Below are 18,739 nucleotides of genomic sequence, written 5' to 3'. Positions count from 1 at the left end.
TCTTTCACTGTCTGTCTGTCTGTCTTTCACTGTCTGTCTGTCTGTCTAGCTTTCACTGTCTGTCTGTCTATCTGTCTGTCTAGCTTTCACTGTCTGTCTGTCTGTCTGTCTGTCTGTCTGTCTGTCTGTCTGTCTGTCTGTCTGTCTGTCTGTCACTGTCTGTCTAGCTTTCACTGTCTGTCTGTCTGTCTAGCTTTCACTGTCTGTCTGTCTGTCTGTCTGTCTGTCTGTCTGTCTGTCTGTCTGTCTGTCTGTCTGTCTGTCTGTCTGTCTGTCTGTCTGTCTGTCTGTCTGTCTGTCTTTCACTGTCTGTCTGTCTGTCTGTCTGTCTAGCTTTCACTGTCTGTCTGTCTGTCTAGCTTTCACTGTCTGTCTGTCTGTCCACTTGCGTTGAAGGGACGTGCTATGTACAGCCCCCAGCAGTGTGTTTAGTTGTGATGTACTGTCAACACAGTGAAGACCTCCAAGGCCTCTGGCAGGTTGGAGAACCCAGCCCTGTTGTGCCTGTCTGGGCTAGTCCCTCCACCCTGGTTCCTTACCTGAGGAATTCTGCCTCTTTCAGACTCTTTTCTATCTCCATTGATAACCAGGGCAATAGGCTCCACGCTCATACAAAAGGGTTGTGTATACACACCTTATCCCCTCTCCTCCACCCTCGCCTTCTTTTACTGAAATATAATATGTTGTCTATGAGCCAGGGCTTTAGGTCTGTGTACCCCCCTGGGCTTATTGCTTTGGGGCTTTAGGTCTGTGTACCCCCCTGGGCTTATTGCTTTGGGGCTTTAGGTCTGTGTACCCCCCTGGGCTTATTGCTTTGGGGCTTTAGGTCTGTGTACCCCCCTGGGCTTATTGCTTTGGGGCTTTAGGTCTGTGTACCCCCCTGGGCTTATTGCTTTGGGGCTTTAGGTCTGTGTACCCCCCCTGGGCTTATTGCTTTAGGGCTTTAGGTCTGTGTACCCCCCCCCTGGGCTTATTGCTGTGGGGCTTTAGGTCTGTGTACCCCCCTGGGCTTATTGCTGAAGGGCTTTAGGTCTGTGTACCCCCCTGGGCTTATTGCTGTGGGTCTTTAGGTCTGTGTACCCCCCTGGGCTTATTGCTGTGGGGCTTTAGGTCTGTGTACCCCCCTGGGCTTATTGCTGTGGGGCTTTAGGTCTGTGTACCCCCCCCTGGGCTTATTGCTTTAGGTCTGTGTACCCCCTGGGCTTATTGCTTTAGGTCTGTGTACCCCCCCGGGGCTTATTGCTTTAGGTCTGTGTACCCGCCTGGGCTTATTGCTTTGGGGCTTTAGGTCTGTGTACCCCCCTGGGCTTATTGCTGTGGGGCTTTAGGTCTGTGTACCCCCCTGGGCTTATTGCTGTGGGGCTTTAGGTCTGTGTACCCCCCTGGGCTTATTGCTGTGGGTCTTTAGGTCTGTGTACCCCCCCCTGGGCTTATTACTGTGGGGCTTTAGGTCTGTGTACCCCCCTGGGCTTATTGCTGTGGGTCTTTATGTCTGTGTACCCCCCCTGGGCTTATTACTGTGGGGCTTTAGGTCTGTGTACCCCCCCCTAGGCTTATTGCTGTGGGGCTTTAGGTCCTTCTGTAGCTCAGTTGGTAGAGCATGGCGCTTGTAACGCCAGGGTAGTGGGTTCGATCCCCGGGACCACCCATACGTAGAATGTATGCACACATGACTGTAAGTCGCTTTGGATAAAAGCGTCTGCTAAATGGCATATATTATTATTATTATTATTATTATTAGGTCTGTGTACCCCCCCTGGGTTTATTGCTTTAGGTCTGTGTACCCCCCTGGGCTTATTGCTTTGGGGCTTTAGGTCTGTGTACCCCCCTGGGCTTATTGCTTTAGGTCTGTGTACCCCCTGGGCTTATTGCTTTAGGTCTGTGTACCCCCCCTGGGCTTATTGCTTTAGGTCTGTGTACCCCCCTGAGCTTATTGCGTTGGGGCTTTAGGTCTGTGTACCCCCCTGGGCTTATTGCTTTAGGTCTGTGTACCCCCCTGGGCTTATTGCGTTGGGGCTTTAGGTCTGTACCCACCCGAAGTCTCCTTCCCTCCCAACAGAACGGTTGGGTCTGTGTCCCAAAATCGCACACCCTATTCCCTATATAGTACTGTACACTATTGTTGACATTCGCACACACACTTTTACACTCATCATTTCCTGCTACTCTGTTCTTTATTTTACTCATATTATTATCTATCCTGATGTCTAGTCACTTTACCTTCATGTACATATCTACCTCTAATACCTCATTATTATCTATCCTGATGTCTAGTCACTTTACCCTGCCTTCATGTACATATCTACCTCTAATACCTTATTATTATCTATCCTGATGTCTAGTCTCTTTACCCTGCCTTCATGTACATATCTACCTCTAATACCTTATTATTATCTATCCTGATGTCTCTTTACCCTGCCTTTATGTACATATCTACCTCAAATACCTTATTATTATCTATCCTGATGTCACTTTACCCTGCCTTCATGTTCATATCTACCTCAAATACCTTATTATTATCTATCCTGATGTCTAGTCACTTTACCCTGCCTTCATGTACATATCTACCTCAAATACCTTATTATTATCTATCCTGATGTCTAGTCACTTTACCCTGCCTTCATGTACATATCTACCTCAAATACCTTATTATTATCTATCCTGATGTCTAGTCACTTTACCCTGCCTTCATGTACATATCTACCTCTAATACCTTATTATTATCTATCCTGATGTCTAGTCACTTTACCCTGCCTTCATGTACATATCTACCTCAAATACCTTATTATTATCTATCCTGATGTCTCTTTACCCTGCCTTCATGTACATATCTACCTCTAATACCTTATTATTATCTATCCTGATGTCTAGTCACTTTACCCTGCCTTCATGTACATATCTACCTCAAATACCTTATTATTATCTATCCTGATGTCTAGTCTCTTTACCCTGCCTTCATGTACATATCTACCTCTAATACCTTATTATTATCTATCCTGATGTCTCTTTACCCTGCCTTTATGTACATATCTACCTCAAATACCTTATTATTATCTATCCTGATGTCACTTTACCCTGCCTTCATGTTCATATCTACCTCAAATACCTTATTATTATCTATCCTGATGTCTAGTCACTTTACCCTGCCTTCATGTACATATCTACCTCAAATACCTTATTATTATCTATCCTGATGTCTAGTCACTTTACCCTGCCTTCATGTACATATCTACCTCAAATACCTTATTATTATCTATCCTGATGTCTAGTCACTTTACCCTGCCTTCATGTACATATCTACCTCAAATACCTTATTATTATCTATCCTGATGTCTAGTCACTTTACCCTGCCTTCATGTATATATCTACCTCTAATACCTTATTATTATCTATCCTGATGTCTCTTTACCCTGCCTTCATGTACATATCTACCTCAAATACCTTATTATTATCTATCCTGATGCCTAGTCACTTTACCCTGCCTTCATGTACATATCTACCTCTAATACCTTATTATTATCTATCCTGATGCCTAGTCACTTTACCCTGCCTTCATGTACATATCTACCTCTAATACCTTATTATTATCTATCCTGATGTCTAGTCACTTTACCCTGCCTTCATGTACATATCTACCTCTAATACCTTATTATTATCTATCCTGATGACTAGTCACTTTACCCTGCCTTCATGTACATATCTACCTCAAATACCTTATTATTATCTATCCTGATGTCACTTTACCCTGCCTTCATGTACATATCTACCTCTAATACCTTATTATTATCTATCCTGATGCCCAGTCACTTTACCCTGCCTTCATGTACATATCTACCTCAAATACCTTATTATTATCTATCCTGATGCCCAGTCACTTTACCCTGCCTTCATGTACATATCTACCTCAAATACCTTATTATTATCTATCCTGATGTCTAGTCACTTTACCCTGCCTTCATGTTCATATCTACCTCAAATACATTATTATTATCTATCCTGATATCTAGTCACTTTACCCTGCCTTCATGTACATATCTACCTCTAATACCTTATTATTATCTATCCTGATGTCACTTTACCCTGCCTTCATGTACATATCTACCTCAAATACCTTATTATTATCTATCCTGATGTCTAGTCACTTTACCCTGCCTTCATGTACATATCTACCTCAAATACCTCATTATTATCTATCCTGATGTCTAGTCACTTTACCCTGCCTTCATGTTCATATCTACCTCAAATACCTTATTATCATCTATCCTGATGTCTAGTCACTTTACCCTGCCTTCATGTACATATCTACCTCAAATACCTTATTATTATCTATCCTGATGTCACTTTACCCTGCCTTCATGTACATATCTACCTCAAATACCTTATTATTATCTATCCTGATGTCTAGTCACTTTACCCTGCCTTCATGTACATATCTACCTCAAATACCTTATTATTATCTATCCTGATGTCACTTTACCCTGCCTTCATGTACATATCTACCTCAAATACCTTATTATTATCTATCCTGATGTCACTTTACCCTGCCTTCATGTTCATATCTACCTCAAATACCTTATTATTATCTATCCTGATGTCACTTTACCCTGCCTTCATGTTCATATCTACCTCTAATACCTTATTATTATCTATCCTGATGTCTAGTCACTTTACCCTGCCTTCATGTACATATCTACCTCAAATACCTTATTATTATCTATCCTGATGTCACTTTACCCTGCCTTCATGTACATATCTACCTCAAATACCTTATTATTATCTATCCTGATGTCTAGTCACTTTACCCTGCCTTCATGTTCATATCTACCTCAAATACATTATTATTATCTATCCTGATGTCTAGTCACTTTACCCTGCCTTCATGTACATATCTACCTCAAATACCTTATTATTATCTATCCTGATGTCACTTTACCCTGCCTTCATGTACATATCTACCTCAAATACCTTATTATTATCTATCCTGATGTCTAGTCACTTTACCCTGCCTTCATGTACATATCTACCTCAAATACCTTATTATTATCTATCCTGATGTCACTTTACCCTGCCTTCATGTACATATCTACCTCTAATACCTTATTATTATCTATCCTGATGTCTAGTCACTTTACCCTGCCTTCATGTACATATCTACCTCAAATACCTTATTATTATCTATCCTGATGTCTAGTCACTTTACCCTGCCTTCATGTTCATATCTACCTCAAATACCTTATTATTATCTATCCTGATGTCTAGTCACTTTACCCTGCCTTCATGTACATATCTACCTCCAATACCTTATTATTATCTATCCTGATGTCACTTTACCCTGCCTTCATGTTCATATCTACCTCAAATACCTTATTATTATCTATCCTGATGTCTAGTCACTTTACCCTGCCTTCATGTACATATCTACCTCTAATACCTTATTATTATCTATCCTGATGTCTAGTCACTTTACCCTGCCTTCATGTACATATCTACCTCAAATACCTTATTATTATCTATCCTGATGTCTAGTCACTTTACCCTGCCTTCATGTTCATATCTACCTCAAATACATTATTATTATCTATCCTGATATCTAGTCACTTTACCCTGCCTTCATGTACATATCTACCTCAAATACCTTATTATTATCTATCCTGATGTCACTTTACCCTGCCTTCATGTACATATCTACCTCAAATACCTTATTATTATCTATCCTGATGTCTAGTCACTTTACCCTGCCTTCATGTACATATCTACTTCAAATACCTCATTATTATCTATCCTGATGTCTAGTCACTTTACCCTGCCTTCATGTACATATCTACCTCAAATACCTCATTATTATCTATCCTGATGTCTAGTCACTTTACCCTGCCTTCATGTACATATCTACCTCAAATACCTTATTATTATCTATCCTGATGTCACTTTACCCTGCCTTCATGTACATATCTACCTCTAATACCTTATTATTATCTATCCTGATGTCTAGTCACTTTACCCTGCCTTCATGTACATATCTACCTCAAATACCTTATTATTATCTATCCTGATGTCTAGTCACTTTACCCTGCCTTCATGTACATATCTACCTCTAATACCTTATTATTATCTATCCTGATGTCTAGTCACTTTACCCTGCCTTCATGTACATATCTACCTCAAATACCTTATTATTATCTATCCTGATGTCTAGTCACTTTACCCTGCCTTCATGTACATATCTACCTCTAATACCTTATTATTATCTATCCTGATGTCTAGTCACTTTACCCTGCCTTCATGTACATATCTACCTCAAATACCTTATTATTATATATCCTGATGTCACTTTACCCTGCCTTCATGTACATATCTACCTCAAATACCTTATTATTATCTATCCTGATGTCTCTTTACCCTGCCTTCATGTACATATCTACCTCCAATACCTTATTATTATCTATCCTGATGTCTAGTCACTTTACCCTGCCTTCATGTACATATCTACCTCTAATACCTTATTATTATCTATCCTGATGTCTCTTTACCCTGCCTTCATGTTCATATCTACCTCAAATACCTTATTATTATCTATCCTGATGTCTCTTTACCCTGCCTTCATGTTCATATCTACCTCAAATACCTTATTATTATCTATCCTGATGTCTAGTCACTTTACCCTGCCTTCATGTTCATATCTACCTCTAATACCTTATTATTATCTATCCTGATGTCACTTTACCCTGCCTTCATGTACATATCTATCTCTAATACCTTATTATTATCTATCCTGATGTCTAGTCACTTTACCCTGCCTTCATGTTCATATCTACCTCTAATACCTTATTATTATCTATCCTGATGTCACTTTACCCTGCCTTCATGTACATATCTACCTCTAATACCTTATTATTATCTATCCTGATGTCACTTTACCCTGCCTTCATGTTCATATCTACCTCTAATACCTTATTATTATCTATCCTGATGTCTAGTCACTTTACCCTGCCTTCATGTACATATCTACCTCTAATACCTTATTATTATCTATCCTGATGTCTAGTCTCTTTACCCTGCCTTCATGTACATATCTACCTCAAATACCTTATTATTATCTATCCTGATGTCACTTTACCCTGCCTTCATGTACATATCTATCTCTAATACCTTATTATTATCTATTCTGATGTCTCTTTACCCTGCCTTGATGTACATATCTACCTCTAATACCTTATTATTATCTATCCTGATGTCTAGTCACTTTACCCTGCCTTCATGTACATATCTACCTCTAATACCTTATTATTATCTATCCTGATGTCTAGTCACTTTACCCTGCCTTCATGTACATATCTACCTCAAATACCTTATTATTATCTATCCTGATGTCTAGTCACTTTACCCTGCCTTCATGTACATATCTACCTCTAATACCTTATTATTATCTATCCTGATGTCTAGTCACTTTACCCTGCCTTCATGTACATATCTACCTCTAATACCTTATTATTATCTATCCTGATGTCTAGTCACTTTACCCTGCCTTCATGTACATATCTACCTCAAATACCTTATTATTATCTATCCTGATGTCACTTTACCCTGCCTTCATGTACATATCTACCTCTAATACCTTATTATTATCTATCCTGATGTCTAGTCTCTTTACCCTGCCTTCATGTACATATCTACCTCAAATACCTTATTATTATCTATCCTGATGTCTAGTCTCTTTACCCTGCCTTCATGTACATATCTACCTCTAATACCTTATTATTATCTATCCTGATGTCTCTTTACCCTGCCTTCATGTACATATCTACCTCAAATACCTTATTATTATCTATCCTGATGCCTAGTCACTTTACCCTGCCTTCATGTACATATCTACCTCAAATACCTTATTATTATCTATCCTGATGTCTAGTGTCTTTACCCTGCCTTCATGTACATATCTACCTCTAATACCTTATTATTATCTATCCTGATGTCTAGTCACTTTACCCTGCCTTCATGTACATATCTACCTCAAATACCTTATTATTATCTATCCTGATGCCTAGTCACTTTACCCTGCCTTCATGTACATATCTACCTCAAATACCTTATTATTATCTATCCTGATGTCACTTTACCCTGCCTTCATGTACATATCTACCTCAAATACCTTATTATTATCTATCCTGATGCTGATTGCTGGTACTGCAATCTGGTACTGGTACTTCCTGTATATAGCTCCACATTGATCTGGTACTCCCTGTATATAGCTCCACATTGATCTGGTACTGGTACTCCCTGTATATAGCTCCACATTGATCTGGTACTCCCTGTATATAGCTCCACATTGATCTGGTATTTCCTGTATATAGCTCCACATTGATCTGGTGCTCCCTGTATATAGCTCCACATTGATCTGGTACTGGTACTCCCTGTATATAGCTCCACCTTGATCTGGTACTCCCTGTATATAGCTCCACATTGATCTGGTACTGGTACTCCCTGTATATAGATCCACATTGATCTGGTACTCCCTGTATATAGCTCCACATTGATCTGGTACTGGTACTCCCTGTATATAGCTCCACATTGATCTGGTACTCCCTGTATATAGCTCCACATTGATCTGGTACTCCCTGTATATAGCTCCACATTGATCTGGTATTTCCTGTATATAGCTCCACATTGATCTTGTATTTCCTGTATATAGCTCCACATTGATCTGGTACTTCCTGTATATAGCTCCACATTGATCTGGTACTCCCTGTATATAGCTCCACATTCATCTGGTATTTCCTGTATATAGCTCCACATTGATCTGGTACTCCCTGTATATAGCTCCACATTGATCTGGTACTGGTACTCCCTGTATATAGCTCCACATTGATCTGGTATTTCCTGTATATAGCTCCACATTGATCTGGTGCTCCCTGTATATAGCTCCACATTGATCTGGTACTCCCTGTATATAGATCCACATTGATCTGGTACTCCCTGTATATAGCTCCACATTGATCTGGTACTGGTACTCCCTGTATATAGCTCCACATTGATCTGGTACTCCCTGTATATAGCTCCACATTGATCTGGTACTGGTACTCCCTGTATATAGCTCCACATTGATCTGGTACTCCCTGTATATAGCTCCACATTGATCTGGTACTTCCTGTCTATAGCTCCACATTGATCTGGTACTTCCTGTATATAGTTCCACATTGATCTGGTACTTCCTGTCTATAGCTCCACATTGATCTGGTACTTCCTGTCTATAGCTCCACATTGATCTGGTACTTCCTGTCTATAGCTCCACATTGATCTGGTACTTCCTGTATATAGCTCCACATTGATCTGGTACTTCCTGTCTATAGCTCCACATTGATCTGGTACTTCCTGTCTATAGCTCCACATTGATCTGGTACTTCCTGTATATAGCTCCACATTGATCTGGTACTCCCTGTATATAGCTCCACATTGATCTGGTACTCCCTGTATATAGCTCCACATTGATCTGGTACTCCCTGTATATAGCTCCACATTGATTTGGTACTCCCTGTATATAGCTCCACATTGATCTGGTACTTCCTGTCTATAGCTCCACATTGATCTGGTACTTCCTGTATATAGTTCCACATTGATCTGGTACTTCCTGTCTATAGCTCCACATTGATCTGGTACTTCCTGTCTATAGCTCCACATTGATCTGGTACTTCCTGTCTATAGCTCCACATTGATCTGGTACTTCCTGTATATAGCTCCACATTGATCTGGTACTTCCTGTCTATAGCTCCACATTGATCTGGTACTTCCTGTCTATAGCTCCACATTGATCTGGTACTTCCTGTATATAGCTCCACATTGATCTGGTACTTCCTGTCTATAGCTCCACATTGATCTGGTATTTCCTGTATATAGCTCCACATTGATCTGGTATTTCCTGTATATAGCTCCACATTGATCTGGTACTTCCTGTCTATAACTCCACATTGATCTGGTACTTCCTGTCTATAGCTCCACATTGATCTGGTACTTCCTGTCTATAGCTCCACATTGATCTGGTACTTCCTGTATATAGCTCCACATTGATCTGGTACTTCCTGTCTATAGCTCCACATTGATCTGGTACTTCCTGTCTATAGCTCCACATTGATCTGGTATTTCCTGTATATAGCTCCACATTGATCTGGTACTCCCTGTATATAGCTCCACATTGATCTGGTACTGGTACTCCCTGTATATAGATCCACATTGATCTGGTACTGGTACTCCCTGTATATAGCTCCACATTGATCTGGTACTCCCTGTATATAGCTCCACATTGATCTGGTACTGGTACTCCCTGTATATAGATCTACATTGATCTGGTACTGGTACTCCCTGTATATAGCTCCACATTGATCTGGTACTCCCTGTATATAGATCCACATTGATCTGGTACTGGTACTCCCTGTATATAGCTCCACATTGATCTGGTACTCCCTGTATATAGCTCCACATTGATCTGGTACTGGTACTCCCTGTATATAGCTCCACATTGATCTGGTACTGGTACTCCCTGTATATAGCTCCACATTGATCTGGTACTCCCTGTATATAGCTCCACATTGATCTGGTACTCCCTGTATATAGCTCCACATTGATCTGGTACTCCCTGTATATAGCTCCACATTGATCTGGTACTGGTACTCCCTGTATATAGCTCCACATTGATCTGGTACTCCCTGTATATAGCTCCACATTGATCTGGTACTGGTACTCCCTGTATATAGCTCCACATTGATCTGGTACTCCCTGTATATAGCTCCACATTGATCTGGTACTGGTACTCCCTGTATATAGCTTCACATTGATCTGGTACTTCCTGTATATAGCTCCACATTGATCTGGTACTCCCTGTATATAGCTCCACATTGATCTGGTACTTCCTGTATATAGCTCCACATTGATCTGGTACTTCCTGTATATAGCTCCACATTGATCTGGTACTTCCTGTATATAGCTCCACATTGATCTGGTACTTCCTGTCTATAGCTCCACATTGATCTGGTACTTCCTGTATATAGCTCCACATTGATCTGGTACTTCCTGTATATAGCTCCACATTGATCTGGTACTCCCTGTATATAGCTCCACATTGATCTGGTACTCCCTGTATATAGCTCCACATTGATCTGGTACTGATACTCCCTGTATATAGCTCCACATTGATCTGGTACTTCCTGTATATAGCTCCACATTGATCTGGTACTTCCTGTATATAGCTCCACATTGATCTGGTACTTCCTGTCTATAGCTCCACATTGATCTGGTACTTCCTGTCTATAGCTCCACATTGATCTGGTACTTCCTGTCTATAGCTCCACATTGATCTGGTACTTCCTGTCTATAACTCCTTTCTTGTGTATTTTATTATTTTAAATCTCTGAATTTTAGGGAAGGACTCGTAAACAAGTATTTCAGGGTAACTTCTACACCAGTTGCATTTGGCTCATGGGACAAATACAATTCCATTTGATTTCTATGTCAAAAGCAGTGCACTATGTAGTGAATAGGGAGCCATTTGGGACGTCCCTGGTCAAAGCCCTGGTCAAAGGCAAGGCAGTGCACTATGTAGTGAATAGGGAGCCATTTGGGACGTCCCTGGTCAAAGGCAAGGCAGTGCACTATGTAGTGAATAGGGAGCCATTTGGGACGCAAAGCAGTGCACTATGTAGTGAATAGGGAGCCATTTGGGACGCAGACTTTGGTAGCAGCTAGCAGCACACAGAGTTCAGGGGACATTGTCCTGTGTGTGTGTGTGTGTGTGTGTGTGTGTGTGTGTGTGTGTGTGTGTGTGTGCGTGTGTGTGTGTGTGTGTGTATAGAGTGGTTGTGTAAACAGGGATAGTACATGATTACGTTATAAAGGCAGCCCCACCCTGTCCTGCTGGCTAGGTGTGATATAAAGAGGAGGAGCAGACAGCTGTATTCTGTAGCCTCAGGGATCGAAGTGGGCTTGGCAGGCAGGAAGTACTAGGTGTGTTCTGGAGGTATTGTAGAGAGCACTGTGAAGACAGAACATTTAGGGAAAAAATAAAAGCAGGAATAACCAAAAGGCATGGATGGGGATTGTGAATGACCCACCGACAAGTCTCTATTCTTCTAACCACTATCCTGTTCAGTATGCTACTGGGAAGGACTCAACAGGCTACCATTAACGTCCTGAGTGACAGAAGGGGAGAGAGAGGAGAGAGAAGAGAGTGATAGGAGGGATAGAGGTATATGAGAGAAAGGGAGAGGAGAGAAAGGGAGAGGAGAGAGAGGGAGATGAGAGAGTGGGTGTAGGGATAGGAAGGAGATGAGAGAAAGGGAGAGGAGGGATAGAGGGTGAGGAGAGAGAGGGAGAAGAGAGAGTGTGTGGGGGGATAGGAAGGAGATGATAAAGGGAGAGGAGAGAGAGGGAGAAGAGAGAGTGTGTGGGGGGGATAGAGGGGTAGGAAGGAGATGAGAGAAAGGGAGAGGAGGGATAGAGGGAGAGGAGAGAGAGGGAGAGGAGAGAGAGGGAGAAGAGAGAGTGTGTGGGGGGATAGAGGGGTAGGAAGGAGATGAGAGAAAGGGAGAGGAGGGATAGAGGGAGAGGAGAGAGAGGGAGAGGAGAGAGGGAGAAGAGAGAGTGTGTGGGGGGATAGAGGGGTAGGAAGGAGATGAGAGAAAGGGAGAGGAGGGATAGAGGGATAGGAGAGAGAGGGAGAGGAGAGAGAGGGAGAAGAGAGAGTGTGTGGGGGGATAGAGCGATAGGCAGGAGATGAGAGAAAGGGAGAGGAGGGATAGAGGGAGAGGAGGGATAGAGGGACAGGAGTGAGAGGGAGAAGAGAGAGTGTGTGGGGGGATAGAGGGATAGGAAGGAGATGAAAGGGAGAGGAGGGATAGAGAGAGGGAGAGGAGAGAGAGGGAGAGGAGAGAGAGGGAGAGGAGGGATAGAGGGAGAGGAGAGAGAGGGAGAGGCTGTTGAAGTGTGTTTGGCAGGATGTACTGTTGCTTAAGGTGTGTTCCAGAGGTCTCACCTGGCTGACGACAGAACATTAGAACAAATAAGATCAGGACAAATGGTGATTAAAAGCATGACCAACATTCAGGATGGGGAATGACTCAACTCTTCTAACTAATCTCTGTCAATGTAACACACAGAGGGAGGAAGCAGAGGACAGAGATGGAGAAGTGGACAGAGAGGGAGAAGAGGACAGAGAGGGAGAAGAGGACAGAGAGGGAGAAGAGGACAGAGAGGGAGAAGAGGACAGAGAGGGAGAAGAGGACAGAGAGGGAGAAGAGGACAGAGAGGGAGAAGAGGACAGAGATGGAGAAGTGGACAGAGAGGGAGAAGAGGACAGAGAGGGAGAAGAGGACAGAGAGGGAGAAGTGGACAGAGAGGGAGAAGTGGACAGAGAGGGAGCAGAGGACACAGAGGGAGGAAGCAGAGGACACAGAGGGAGGAAGAAGAGGACACAGAGGGAGGAAGCAGAGGACACAGAGGGAGGAAGCAGAGTACACAGAGGGAGGAAGCAGAGGACACAGAGGGAGGAAGCAGAGGACACAGAGAAGGAAGCAGAGTACACAGAGGGAGGAAGCAGAGGACACAGAGGGAGGAAGCAGAGGACAGAGAGGGAGAAGTGGACAGAGAGGGAGAAGTGGACAGAGAAGGAGGAAGCAGAGGACACAGAGGGAGGAAGCAGAGGACACAGAGGGAGGAAGCAGAGGACACAGAGGGAGGAAGCAGAGGACACAGAGGGAGGAAGCAGAGGACACAGAGGGAGGAAGCAGAGGACACAGAGGGAGGAAGCAGAGGACAGAGAGGGAGAAGAGGACAGAGAGGGAGAAGAGGACAGAGAGGGAGAAGAGGACAGAGAGGGACCAGAGGACAGAGCGGGACCAGAGGACAGAGCGGGACCAGAGGACAGAGAGGGACCAGAGGACAGAGAGAGGGACCAGAGGACAGAGAGGGGGAGCAGAGGACAGAGAGGGGGAGCAGAGGACAGAGCGGGACCAGAGGACAGAGAGGGACCAGAGGACAGAGAGGGACCAGAGGACAGAGAGGGACCAGAGGACAGAGAGGGACCAGAGGACAGAGAGGGGGAGCAGAGGACAGAGAGGGGGAGCAGAGGACAGAGCGGGGGAGCAGAGGACAGAGAGGGGGAGCAGAGGACAGAGAGGGGGAGCAGAGGACAGAGAGGGGGAGCAGAGGACAGAGAGGGGGAGCAGAGGACAGAGCGGGGGAGCAGAGGACAGAGCGGGGGACCAGAGGACAGAGAGGGGGACCAGAGGACAGAGAGGGGGACCAGAGGACAGAGAGGGGGACCAGAGGACAGAGAGGGGGACCAGAGGACAGAGAGGGGGGACAGAGAGGGGGGACAGAGGACATAGAGGGGGAGCAGAGGACTGAGAGGGGGACCAGAGGACAGAGAGGGACCAGAGGACAGAGAGGGACCAGAGGACAGAGAGGGGGAGCAGAGGACAGAGAGGGGGAGCAGAGGACAGAGAGGGGGAGCAGAGGACAGAGAGGGGGAGCAGAGGACAGAGAGGGGGAGCAGAGGACAGAGAGGGGGAGCAGAGGACAGAGAGGGGGACCAGAGGACAGAGAGGGGGACCAGAGGACTGAGAGGGGGACCAGAGGACAGAGAGGGGGACCAGAGGACAGAGATGGGGAGCAGAGGACAGAGAGGGGGAGCAGAGGACAGAGAGGGGGAGCAGAGGACAGAGGGGGGAGCAGAGGACAGAGAGAGGGACCAGAGGACAGAGAGGGGGAGCAGAGGACAGAGAGGGGGAGCAGAGGACAGAGAGGGGGAGCAGAGGACAGAGAGAGGGACCAGAGGACAGAGAGGGGGAGCAGAGGACAGAGAGGGGGACCAGAGGACAGAGAGGGGGACCAGAGGACAGAGAGGGGGACCAGAGGACAGAGAGGGGGACCAGAGGACAGAGAGGGGGACCAGAGGACAGAGAAGGACCAGAGGACAGAGAGGGACCAGAGGGGTTAAATGGTAGAGAAGGAGCAGATTCCTCTGAGTTTTAATGGAGTGAGAGAAGCTATACAGGCTCATTTAACTTCCAATCGTGTCTTGATAAATATGATTATGAGAGGCATGTAAGGAAAACTGAAAGGCATCGTGTGGTTGCGCTGTAGATAACCCATCAAAAGTAGTCAATGCCAGGTTGTGTTCCCTGGTCAAATGTAGTGCACTGTAGTGCAGTGCTCTCCCGGTCCTTCTCTGTCCTCTGCTAATCATTCAATGAGGCCGATGGCTCATTCATAGCAAAGCCCTTTGACCCTTCTGTGGCTCAGTTGGTGGAGCATGGCGCTTGTAACGCCAGGGTAGTGGGTTCGATTCCCGGGACCACCCATACGTAGAATGTATGCACACATGACTGTAAGTCGCTTTGGATAAAAGCGTCTGCTAAATGGCATATATTATTATTATATTATTTTTATATCGCCAAACAACCTTTAATAACGTAGGCATGTCATGCAGACAACAAACGCTGAGCCTTCATATTCATGCAGAACTGACCAGATAATGAAAAGGCAAGCGCTGTGGTTTTCTGTTCCACATAGTTAGTGTGGAAGAGGTGAGAAAAGATTATTGTTCTCCATAAATGAGGACAAACCACCTGGTTCCCGACAACCTGGGTGGTAAATTACCGAGGTTTTTAGCAGAATACATTGTGACTCCTGTTTGCCACATCTCTAATCGAAGCCTAGAAGATGGAGGGTGTCAAAGGTCAATCTGCTGTCCAAAAACAGCAGAGCACCCCTTTAATGGTTCAAACAGCCGACCAATCAGAGCAGCCCTTTAATGGTTCAAACAGCCGACCAATCAGAGCACCCCTTTAATGGTTCAAACAGCCGACCAATCAGAGCAGCCCTTTAATGGTTCAAACCGTCGACCAATCAGAGCAGCCCTTTAATGGTTCAAACAGCCGACCAATCAGAGCACCCCTTTAATGGTTCAAACAGCTGACCAATCAGAGCAGCCCTTTAATGGTTCAAACAGCCGACCAATCAGAGCACCCCTTTAATGGTTCAAACAGCCGACCAATCGGTGATAAACAAACTGTTGGGAAAAAAGAGACACCAAAACACGACATAAAGAGAGGCCTAAGACAACAACATAGCATGGCAGCAACACATAACAACACAGCAACATAACAACACAGCATGACAACAACATGGTAGCAACACAGCATGACAACAACATGGTAGCAACACAGCATGACAACAACATGGTAGCAACACAGCATGACAACAACATGGTAGCAACACAACATGACAACAACATGGTAGCAACACAGCATGACAACAACATGGTAGCAACACAGCATGACAACAACATGGTAGCAACACAACATGACAACAACATGGTAGCAACACAGCATGACAACAACATGGTAGCAACACAACATGACAACAACATGGTAGCAACACAGCATGACAACAACATGGTAGCAACACAGCATGACAACAACATGGTAGCAACACAACATGACAACAACATGGTAGCAACACAGCATGACAACAACATGGTAGCAACACAGCATGACAACAACATGGTAGCAACACAACATGACAACAACATGGTAGCAACACAGCATGACAACAACATGGTAGCAACACAGCATGACAACAACATGGTAGCAACACAACATGACAACAACATGGTAGCAACACAGCATGACAACAACATGGTAGCAACACAACATGACAACACAGTATGGTAGCAACACAACATGACAACACAGTATGGTAGTAACACAACATGACAACAACATGGTAGCAACACAGCATGACAACAACATGGTAGCAACACAGCATGACAACAACATGGTAGCAACACAGCATGACAACAACATGGTAGCAACACAACATGACAACAACATGGTAGCAACACAACATGACAACACAGTATGGTAGCAACACAACATGATAACAACATGGTAGCAACACAACATGACAACAACATGGTAGCAACACAACATGACAACAACATGGTAGCAACACAACATGACAACACAGTATGGTAGCAACACAACATGACAGCAACATGGTAGCAACACAACATGACAACAACATGGTAGCAAACACAACATGACAACAACATGGTAGCAACACAACATGACAACAACATGGTAGCAACACAACATGACAACACAGTATGGTAGCAACACAACATGACAACACAGTATGGTAGCAACACAACATGACAACACAGCATGGTAGCAACACAACATGACAACACAGCATGATAGCAACACAACATGACAACACAGCATGGTAGCAACACAACATGACAACAACATGGTAGCAACACAACATGACAACACAGCATGGTAGCAACACAACATGACAACAACATGGTAGCAACACAACATGACAACAACATGGTAGCAACACAACATGACAACAACATGGCAGCAACACAACATGACAACAACCTGGTAGCAACACAACATGACAACAACATGGTAGCAGAACAACATGACAACAACATGGTAGCAACACAACATGACAACAACATGGTAGCAACACTACATGGCAACAACATGGTAGCAGAACAACATGACAACAACATGGTAGCAACACTACATGGTAGCAACACTACATGGCAGCAGCACAACATGGCAGCAACACAACATGACAACAACATGGTAGCAACACTACATGGCAACAACATGGTAGCAGAACAACATGACAACAACATGGTAGCAACACTACATGGCAACAACATGGTAGCAGAACAACATGACAACAACATGGTAGCAACACTACATGGTAGCAACACTACATGGCAGCAGCACAACATGGCAGCAACACAACATGACAACAACATGGTAGCAACACTACATGGCAACAACATGGTAGCAGAACAACATGACAACAACATGGTAGCAACACTACATGGTAGCAACACTACATGGCAGCAGCACAACATGGCAGCAACACAACATGACAACAACATGGTAGCAACACTACATGGTAGCAACACATTGTTGGGCACAGACAACCACACAAAGGGCAAGAAGGCAGAGACAACAATACCTCACGCAACGCAGCCACTGACAGTAAGAGTGTCCATGATTGAATACATGTTCTTACGCACAACGCAACACAGAGTTCCTGGATACAGCCCTTAGCCGTAGTATATTGGCCATATACCACAAACCCCCTTAATGCTGTTATAAACTGGTTACCAACATAATTAGAGCAGTAAAAATTAATGTTGGGGTCATAGCCGTGGTATACGGTCTGATATACCACAGCTGTCAACCAATCAGTATTCAGGGCTCGAACCACCCAGTTTATAATGTTATAAAGATTAGAGACAGGATGTGGTATACTGTCCTGTAGATTAGAGACAGGATGTGGTATACTGTCCTGTAGATTAGAGACAGGATGTGGTATACTGTCCTGTAGATTAGAGACAGGATGTGGTATACTGTTCTGTAGATTAGAGACAGGATGTGGTATACTGTTCTATAGATTAGAGACAGGATGTGGTATACTGTTCTATAGATTAGAGACAGGATGTGTTATACTGTTCTATAGATTAGAGACAAGATGTGGTATACTGTTCTATAGATTAGAGACAGGATGTGGTATACTGTTCTATAGATTAGAGACAGGATGTGGTATACTGTTCTATAGATTAGAGACAGGATGTGGTATACTGTTCTGTAGATTAGAGACAGGATGTGGTATACTGTTCTGCAGATTAGAGACAGGATGTGGTATACTGTCC

At 43.8% G+C, this 18,739-nt stretch overlaps 1 long non-coding RNA gene across 45 annotated transcripts; it reads right to left on the bottom strand.

Annotated features, from left to right (window-relative positions):
* Positions 1-2,381: 2,381 nt before the first annotated feature.
* Positions 2,382-8,162, bottom strand: LOC127908938 (uncharacterized). Of its 45 annotated transcripts, none has more exons than XR_008069183.1 (8): positions 7,340-7,467; positions 6,617-6,684; positions 5,491-5,558; positions 5,097-5,291; positions 4,835-4,902; positions 3,646-3,713; positions 3,044-3,310; positions 2,382-2,577 (listed from the first exon to the last, which is right to left on the bottom strand). It is a non-coding gene; the product is annotated as an uncharacterized LOC127908938 (long non-coding RNA). The 45 variants fall into 45 exon arrangements; XR_008069192.1 differs by lacking the exon at positions 3,646-3,713 and adding an exon at positions 3,913-3,971 and having other exon boundaries at positions 3,044-3,174; positions 4,758-4,902; positions 7,340-7,466; XR_008069152.1 differs by lacking the exon at positions 3,646-3,713 and adding an exon at positions 3,913-3,971 and having other exon boundaries at positions 2,383-2,577; positions 3,044-3,242; positions 4,758-4,902; positions 7,340-7,466.
* Between the last annotated feature and the right edge of the window lie 10,577 nt (positions 8,163-18,739).

This window comes from Oncorhynchus keta, chromosome 1 (assembly GCF_023373465.1).
Source record: "Oncorhynchus keta strain PuntledgeMale-10-30-2019 chromosome 1, Oket_V2, whole genome shotgun sequence".
Lineage (NCBI taxonomy): Eukaryota > Metazoa > Chordata > Actinopteri > Salmoniformes > Salmonidae > Oncorhynchus > Oncorhynchus keta.
Note: the sequence above shows the minus strand (reverse complement) of the source record. Positions and strands in the feature narration are given on the sequence as shown.